This window comes from Leopardus geoffroyi, chromosome B2, assembly GCF_018350155.1.
Source record: "Leopardus geoffroyi isolate Oge1 chromosome B2, O.geoffroyi_Oge1_pat1.0, whole genome shotgun sequence".
Classification (NCBI taxonomy): Eukaryota; Metazoa; Chordata; class Mammalia; order Carnivora; family Felidae; genus Leopardus; species Leopardus geoffroyi.
Window position 1 is genome coordinate 22682972 of NC_059332.1, and position 9673 is coordinate 22692644.

The 9673-nt window shown below is 44.3% G+C and overlaps 1 pseudogene; it reads right to left on the bottom strand.

The window, feature by feature from the left end:
* Window positions 1–613: 613 nt before the first annotated feature.
* On the bottom strand, window positions 614–1501 carry LOC123609707 (annotated as a pseudogene).
* Between the last annotated feature and the right edge of the window lie 8172 nt (window positions 1502–9673).

The window sequence follows — 9673 nt, forward strand, 5'->3', positions numbered from 1 at the left end:
AATTATGATTCTTTTTTATTTTTATGTGAGCAATCATCTGATGTATAAAAAGATGCAACTAAATTCAAAATGATACAAAATATCAATTTCAGGGTGCCTGGGTGGCTCCTTTGGTTGACTCTTGATTTCAGTTCAGGTCATGATCCCAGGGTTGTAGGATAGAGCCCCACATCAGGCTCAGTGCTGTGCATGGAGCCTGCTTGAGATTCTCTTTTCCTCCCTCTGCACCTCCCCTGCTCCTGCACTCTCTGTCTCTCTAAAACAAAAAAAAAAAAACACACCACAAGATATCGATTTAAAAACAACAAAAAGTGAGTATATTTAATCATACTCAGCTTATAAGAGAGCACATGGGTAAATAGAATAATTCATTCTATAGCATAGTGCTATATGAACTGGGGACAGAAAAAGTTGGTAAAGGAAGGCAGAGGAACTCTTAAGAATTGGAACTGAGCTTGGGGGGGCGGCGAGGGGGACGTCTGGGTGGCTGAGTTGGTTAAGTGTCCAACTTCGGCTTAGATCGTGATCTTACAGTTCATGAGTTTGAGCCCCACAATGGGCTCTGTGCTGACAGCTCTGAGCCTGGAGCCTGCTTCAGATTCTGTGTCTCCCTCTCTCTCTGCCCCTCCACTGCTCACACACACTCTCTCTCTCAAAAATAAATAAACACTAAAAAAAAATTAAAAAAAAAAGAATTGGAACTGAGGGGCTCCATAATCATCTGGCATCCACTCAGTGTTGTACCTATGGTTAGAAATGTACGTGATGCGGGGCACCTGGATGGCTCAGTGGGTTAAGCGTCTGACTTCAGCTCAGGTCATGATCTCATAGTTCAGGAGTTTGATCCCCCCATGGGGCTCCATGCTGGCAGTGCAGAGCCTGCTTGGGACTCTCTCTCTGCTCTCTTTCTGTCCCTCCCCCACTCGTGCACACACTATCTCCAAATAAATTTTAAAAACTTTAAAAAAATAAAAAAGAAATGTACATAATGGGAACTCCAGGGATCTTCCATATCCTTCCTTTAAGCTCCCCCCACCAATCAACTGTGGCCACAATGTAACGGTTGTGCTGAGTTACTCTCTATATTAAGTAGTTATCCTCATGGGTTCCTTTGTGCATGGTAATCATTCAAACCTAGGGTTCTCGGGAATCCTTAGAGCCACTGGATACTCTTGACCCAAATTCTCAACTTCAGCCATTTAACAGTCAGTTATACATTTGGCATACAGGTAGTCCATCTTTGACTGTACTAAGTCAAGTTTGCCTTTAATAGACAAGTTGATAAAGTTGGTATCAACCAGAATGTCATAAGATGGGCCCAGCTATGTCATATTAAAAGAATATGCAGGATGGTGTTGGGCAACTTCTCTTTCCTTGAGTGCACTGGAACCTTTCTTTTCTTTCTCTTTAGGTTTTTATCTTTCTGTTGAAGCCTCTGATATCTGAGACTAAGCATTTACTTCACGGTCATGTACTTTCTTGCCTTCCTTTACTCCCCCATGTTCATGCTGCACTCTTATTTCTTTCTAATTACTGTTATTTCTAAAGGGAGAGATGTGTGTGCTTTTTCTAAAAATTGTTATTATGAATAGTTATTATGCTTACAACTGGAAACAATAATTTAGCAATTAATGTTTACAAAGAGTTTGTGATAACACTCATATATAATGTTAAATGAAAACAAGAATACAAAATTGAACATTGTGCAGTTACAACTCTGTTAAAAATATGGAGCAAAAAGGCGGGAAACACATTGCAGGGTGGAAATGTCTATTTCTGAGTGGTGGACCTACAAGTGACTACTTTTTTACTTGAGTGTGTTTTGCTTGCTTTTCTAAAATGGGCATATGTTGGTTTTCACCTTTTTTTTTTTTAACTTAAGGAAACTTGAAGGTTATGGAGATTAAGAGATCTACCCAAGGCCACAGTTGTTCAGCAGAGAAACTGGGATAGGGGGCCAGATAATCTGACATACATGGAGTGGACACTGTGATGTCCTGCTCAGATCCCCTTCAGAAACAACATTTCTTCCCCCAGCTACCAGAAGTGTTAACACAAGACAGTGTGCAAAGGCCAAAGTGCTAATGCTGGAAAAAGCCACTTTCCCAAGGTGAGTCACTCTTTCGTGGCAGCTCACACCCAATGATGGAGGGTCACAAAAGACTCCATTTGGGGCAACTCTAAAGGGTCATTCTGCTTCATAGTCTGCAAGGAGTCACCAAAGATCTTAGCACTGTATCACAGCTTGACACCTCCCTCTGCCCAGTCCTGCTTCCGTCCTCTCCCTTCCATGAATGTGGTTTCTCCCTAATAAACATCCTGCACAATAAGCTTTATCTCAGAGTCAGCTTCCCAGTGAACCCAGTCTGTGACAGTTGGTAGGTATCAGGAGTGGTTCAAGAAAGCAGACACTATAATGAGATATTGGAACAAGATCATCTGCTACCCAGCTGAGGATGAAAACTCTCTATCACTGGTGGAGGTGGAGTCCAGAGCCCACGGCATAAAACAGAAGGACAATTGCTAGAACTTTCACCAGGGGTGAAATGGGACAGCATATCTGTGGTAGGGGAGGCATCAGGCATTTGTGAAATATGAGGGAAATCATTGCTATAAGAACAACAGAATTGTGTAGCTACTGCTGAATTTGCTAGACTTCTGGAAAAAGAGAAAGAAAAGCTGGGAGCAACTAATCAGCAATGAAATCTAGGCTGGAAAGCCAGAGGGCCTTCTTGGAAGCATAGAGGGAGGCTCTTGTCTCTGTGCTGGGAGACTGAAGACAAGGCAAGGAATTGAATCTACAGGGCAGCAGAGTTTGAGAGAGACCACTCTTTCAAACACGTCACACCTGTTTTCCAGGGCCAGGCCCTGGAAAAAAAAAATGGGATCCCAATAACCAAGGTGAGAACACGGGGGTTGAAAGGCCCAAGTCTGCTGGTGCCCTGGAGCTTGCAGAGAGCTCCCTTAACCCAGCCCCATGTTTGAAGCCTGGCTATAGGTAGGTGCACAGGCCTCTCCTCCATAAAACACATGCTCCTCTTGGGGTCCCACCCACCTCCACTTCTGGCATAAGCCTACACTAGAGCTAATAGGGCTAAGGCACAACACAGCCCAGCTAGGGTCATTCTGGGTCTGGGAAGGAGGAAAGGAACAATATCTCAGAGGAGCAGCAGGACCCAGCCAGCTGAAGCAGCAGCCTAGGCACGTGTGTGAGGGCCAGACTGTGTGTCGGAGCAAGGGGGGCAGAACACAAGGTATGATTGTGGAAGTGCTATAGGTTTGGAAGCACTCCCCCAGGATTCCAGATGGAGCACCCAGGGGACAGCCCCAGGAGACAGTGCGGACATGCTTGTAATGGAAAAGTAACCGCTGCACGAAGTAAGGTAGAATTGCCAGCATTTTGGTGGCATATGGTGGAGACTGTTCAGAGAAATGTGCACACTCAAGTGGATATACTGTATCAGGTTGGAAAACACAGCAGAGGAATATGCTCCGAAGGAGGGTCCAGGGGATGTCCAGGGGATGCCCTTGTTCCCAGGGCACTAAGGAAGACGCATGTGAGACAGGCTCCAGCTTCCCTCAGGGACTCAGTGATGGCTCTGTAGGAGATGCTGCTATAGAATTGAGCTTGCCAACAACAGGATAGTGGGGTGAAAAGACTCTGGAACAAGAAAGACCACGTGATAGCATGTCACCACCAGGAGCCAGGTGAAGGCAATTATCATAGTGTCCAGGTCAGAGGGGCAGCCACAGAGCTTGACCCCCAGGGAGGAAACAAATAGTCACTAGAACTCAGGGCCCTTAGGGGCGCCTGGGTGGCTCAGCTGGTTAAGCGTCCAACTCTTGATTTTGGCTCAGGTCATGATCTCTCAGTTCATGAGTTCAAGCCCCACATCAGGCTCTGTGCTGGCGGTGCAGAGCCTGCTTGAGATTCTCTGTCTCCCTCTCTCTCTGCCCCTCCCCTGCTTGCATGCTCGCTTGCTCTCTCTCTCTCTCTCTCTCTCCCTCTCTCAAAAATAAATAAACTTTATTTTAAAAAATTTAAAAATTTAAAAACCTCAGGGCCCCTAGAGGTAAAATAGATGGGCAGCCAGTAAGGATGGCATTCTATCTGTGCAATCCAAGAAATCAAGAATGGATGAGCTGGGCAGTGCCCCAGTTTCGCTCAGTTCCCAAACCTGATCCAGAACCTACAGACTGAAGGAGAGTCTCCATCCTCAGAAAAAAGGAAGGGAAGGGAAGGAGGAAGGGAGGGAGGGAGGGAGGGAGAAGACAGGCAGGTAGGCCTTGCAATCATGGAAAGTATACATGGTAATGATTTCTCATGTCTTCCCTAATGGAACATAAAGTCATTTACTTGGATTACTATACACTGGAGAAAGGAAATACCGAAATATTCTGAGGACATTGTTGACATCGTAAAGCCATAAAGCAATGTCATGCCTGCCTACCTTAACTGAGGAACGTAAGGGGTCTGGGTAACAAATGGAGCCCTGGCCTAGGCCCAGCTCACAATGGGCCCACTGGGTCCATAAACTCTGTCCCAATGGTCATTTCCCTGGTCCCTGAATGTCTAATTGGGAGTGACATACTTGGAAGTTGGCACAGCATCCACATTGGGTCCTCAGACAGTAAGGAAAGAGCTATCACAGGGGAAAAAGTCAAGTGGTGCTGGGAGCTGGCAAACTTTTTCTATAAAGGTCTAGGTAGTAAATATTTTAGGCTTTTCAGACCAAGAAGCAATCAATACCCTCAACTCCTTGAACAACTGTTCCCACCCCCAAAATGTAAATGTAGTCTTTTTTTACATTTTACACTTAAAAATGTATAAAACCATTCTTTGTCCTCAGGTTGTACAAAAACAGAAGCATGATTTCCATCATGTTCGCTATATTTAGAACAAATATAAATGGACTGAGAGATCTCCCAGGATGCACAATGAAATACAATTTCCCTTGGGGGTCAGATAGTCCCTAGGATTGTTGGATCTTGGACATATCAAAAGCTTATTTACTTTTTTCAAAACTAAGAAAACTCATCCCCAGAAGAATAAATTTAGATAAAAATATTTAGCCTGGGAGTCTAGTTCCTCCATTAAATTACATGCAAAGTTTTGTGTGCATGTGTGTTTGTCCGTATGTTCAAAGATAGTAAGAACCTTGATATGGTGGTGCCATGCCTCATTGCAGCCCAGACCCCTGTCTCCATGAAATTGAAGGTGAATGTTTGCCTGGCTTCCCCTGTGAGGACTGACCATCAACAAAAGTCTCCTGGGCTGCCACCAGGTCCCAAGGGCTTCGGGCATCTGAGGACTCAAGGGGAAAAGCTATCCCAATCGATAGACTGAATGGTTCAATAACTCATTTTGCTGCCAGGGCAGTAAAATAAATAAATAAGAACCTGGCTGGAAGTAGAAATTGTCCATGTTCAGTGCTTCTCGGAGGCCAAGTTGATGGGCTTTAATAGCTTCAGTCGGCACAGGACACAGGCAGACTGTCCCAGCAGTGTGCCCTCTGTTTCCTAGGTAACCAAATTTGAAATAAGATGATGACTGGAATTGGGTACCGAATCAATTTGTTGGAGGTACAAATGTGGGAAAGGCAAACTTCACATAAAACCTCAGTCTGCAGCATCCACATTTATTATCATTTCAGCTTGTGTGTCTCTACTGCTCAATTACCTGCCACCCAGCTTAGCCAGCCCTTCCCTCCCAACTGAAGAGCCCCACCCCCTGAAAAAAAGAAAATCACAGTTCTTTGTGCTGTCATGATCAATAGGATGCTTCTCTCCATCAGATGAAAAGAGCTAGAGGCAGATATGCATGGGGAAAGCTCTTTTGTGTTACAAGCCTTAGTGGCGGGGTTCTGGCTAAAGTAAGGATCTAGAAATTGCTACGTGATCTGCCATCCATCCGATCTGGTTGTGAAGAGATTGCTCCAGGGTTTCTCCAGAGGGAAGGAAATTCCCAAGTACTGTAGTTAGTGGGTCACCAATTCTTAGCCTTTGCCCGGCTTCAGTTTCAGGGAGTTTCAGCAGTTACCACTTTGGCTGGGTCAAGGGTAGGAATAGGGATAGGAATAAGGAAGAACCTTCCCTGGGCAACTTGTGCCCCTCCCATCCTAACACTTAACCGTGATGTATTGTAATTGCCTCAAGATTTCTTAGTGTCATCTATTCTGTTCTGGACTCAAGCAATGGCATCAGCTTATAACATATGTAATGAATGAATCAATGAATGAATTTTAGTGGAGATAGTGGTGAGAAATCCCTTGGTCCACGCCGAGTCCTTGAGTTTTTTTTTTTTCTCTTGTCACAGCCTCCTTCCCAGCGTCAGTCCTTATTTCCCAAATTTACAAAGAAGGGGAGCACATTCCCCCACCCCTGAACATAGAGGGCCCCAAGGAGAAAGCATTCTCCCCAAACCTGACACATAACGGTACTCGATACATACTTGCCAATTAAGTTGCTCTGATTATCATGCAAAATAATTTGACATGATTTTAGAAACAATTTTGGGCTTCCACCTTTTATAGTGTTGATTGGATTATTTAAAAGCTTTTACGGAATATTTCAATCAGGATAGGCAGGTATCAGCTAGCCTTGTCTTTACAGGGCCAAATAGTAAATATTTTCTGCTTTCCAGGCCATGCTGTCTGTGTTACACCTATTCATCACTGTTACTGCATCATGAAAGCAGCTGTATGTATACCCATAATGAATGTTTATGAATGGGTGTAGCTATGTTCTAATAAAACTTATTTATAAACACAGGTGGGGGGGCCAGATTTGGCCCATAAGCAGTAGTTTGCCAACCCATAAACTAGGTTAGGTTATACTAATAAAACCACCAAAATCTCAGAGGCTACACACACTGAAAGGTTATTTCCCCCTCGCGCTACTTGTCCAAGATGGATGCTGGTGGCAAGGAGGTTTTTCTCCAAAAAATTACTATACACCATTTTAGGACACCTGCACCTCTATGTGAGGCTTCACTATTCCCCACAAGAGAGGGGCGGGCAATAAGGTAAACTCTGGCAACTAAATGTCTTAGCCCAGAAGGACACACCTCACTTCTCTTCTCATGTCTGTCTGGAGCTCATCACTTTGCCATCCCTAAATTCAAAAGTGTGGAAAATTGTAATCCAAAATTAGCAGAGAACTGAATATTGGTAAATCAGAGAACTATGCACCACATTGAGCATTAGAATGTGCAGAGCCCTATTTGGGAATAACAGGAAGCCTCTGTCTTATAGTGGATGAGACAGATGTGCCTCAACAAAAAGTGGATGCAAAGTCACTGTGATAAGTGAGTAGTGGGTAGTGTGGCATCTACAGTCCCTTTAGCTGCAAACTCTGTGATTGGATCTAAGTGTGATAAACACACAACACATGGAAGGGATAGCAGGATCACTGCTCTATTTACACACTCAATGGACAGTGCAAATTCTGACACAGGATTCTCCCCAACCCCTCAGTGCCTCCAGCCTATTTCTAGATTGAGGAATATGGGTCTGCAGGGGATGAGGTGAGAAGGGCAAAAGAGAAGAAAGCAAACACAGCTTCCAGCAGGCAAAAGTCATCATGTACATTTCAAAAATGATAAAAGACTTACCTGGAACACAGTAGAAAGTCGCCAAGGACAGACATTTAACCCAAGCAAATTTTACACTATGTCAGCAACAGATACCAGTAGGTTCTCCTTTTGAACATCCAAATATAACTGGTCAGATTCATGTTCTAAGTGGGAAAAACACCAGAATTGAAAAGCCTGGTGTGAGACTGTCAGTGAAAGTAAAAGTTAAGACACACACACACACACACACACACGGCACATTGGTACCCTCGTCCATAGGGCCCCCAGGCACTGGGGTGGCAGGATGCCCCTGGGCCAGCCCCGTGCAAGGGGGACTCCTGAGGTGGAAAAGCTCAAGCCTCAGGGAAATGCTTTACCTGCTTAATGAAAAGTCCGTTTTGTCAGTTCCGAAGAATACTTACCTTCTCCCCAGAGACTTCCAAGAATTAATTAATACTAAATGCTTGTCCGGCCCTTTGCCAATGTAAAGGATTTGTTTAGTCTGAAAGGCCAGAGGAAGCACAAACAGGAGAGTTGGGCTTTATTTTATAAAGACTCCACCTGCATTCATGCACAGAATGACCTTGCCATGTGGAAAACACAAGGGAAGGAGGCCCTTCCTATTTTAGGAAGTGTCATTTCCACACCACACAGAATGCAGGTCACACATTGCCAGATTCTCTCTCTCTCTCTCTCTCTCTCTCTCTCTCTCTCTCTCTCTCTCCCTCTCTCTCTCTCTCTCTCTCTATATATATATATATATATATATATGGCATGTATATTCCACATTATGATGATATATGGACTGTTAGGGATACTACTAAAGATAAGAACTTTGTTATTTCCTCTAAGACCCATTTCTGAAATCTGCAATAAACAACAACAGCATGTGGCCATTTCTTGGGATTCCAGTGGAACAATAGAAATAGAGAACAATTCAAAGTTGTTTGTTGTCTAGAGGAGGCACAGAGGCAGAGGGGGGCCTTACCTGGAGCCAGTCAAGCTGTAGAGTCTGAAGGAACAGTTCCCAAGGCTACCCTTGATTCTGACATCATCTGTAAATTCAGGGACTTTCCAAAACTACCTCCAGTTTCAACAGTTCACTGAAAGGGCTCACAGAACTCACTGAAGGCTGTTATACTCATGGCTACAGTTTATTAGAGGGAAAAGATTAGAACCAACCAAAGGAAGACACACAGAGGACAGAGTCCAGGGGTTTCCAAACACAAGACTTCCATTGTCCTCAGGAGGTGACACACTCTCAGCATCAGTGTGTGAGGATACACAAGGAGTATTGCCAACCAGGGAAACCCACCCATGCTTTGGTGTCCAGAGATGTTATTGGGGCTTCATTACATAGGCACAACTGATTGATTGCTCATTGGTCTGAACTCAATTCCATCTCCCTCTCTAAGGAATTTGGACTGTTATCACATAGCCTGAGGGGCCCATCTTGAGCCACCCATTAACATAAGCTATCCGTGGTCCAAGGGGCTCACTTGGATAGCAAAGACTGTCCTATCACTCAGGGAGTTCCAAGGGTTTAATGGTTACCTTCCAGGAGCCAGGGATAAAAGTGAGATCTCTCTGGGTGAAACCAAATTCCTTACTACACCTGTCCCAAAGGAGACACCCCCAGTAGCTTTGCCTGGGAAGTTTGCTGAGGACAGAGAGGTCTAAGCAGTAGCATCCAAGTTTCAAGGGAAAGTGATATGTCCCCTTGGGAGTAGTCAGTGGATTATCTGTTTATCATTCCTCTTCATGCCTAAGTCTTTTCTGGGCTGCATAGCTTCCCAGAACATGATTCCAGACCACAATCTCTTCTCTTTTGTCCATTCATGAATCTCATTTACCCATAGCTCAAGGTCCTTCTCAAGCTTCATGTTCTTTGTGAAATGTGACAGTTTTGAAAACTGGCTGAAAGTAAAAGGAACTCTCACTCATTGCTAGTGAGAATGCAAAATGGTGAGCCACTTTGAAAGCCGGTTGGGCGGTTTCTCACAAGACTAAACATCCTCTTACCATACAATCCAGCAATTGAGCTCCTTGATATTTACTCAAAGGAGTTGAAAATTTATGTTCACACAAAAACCTGCACAA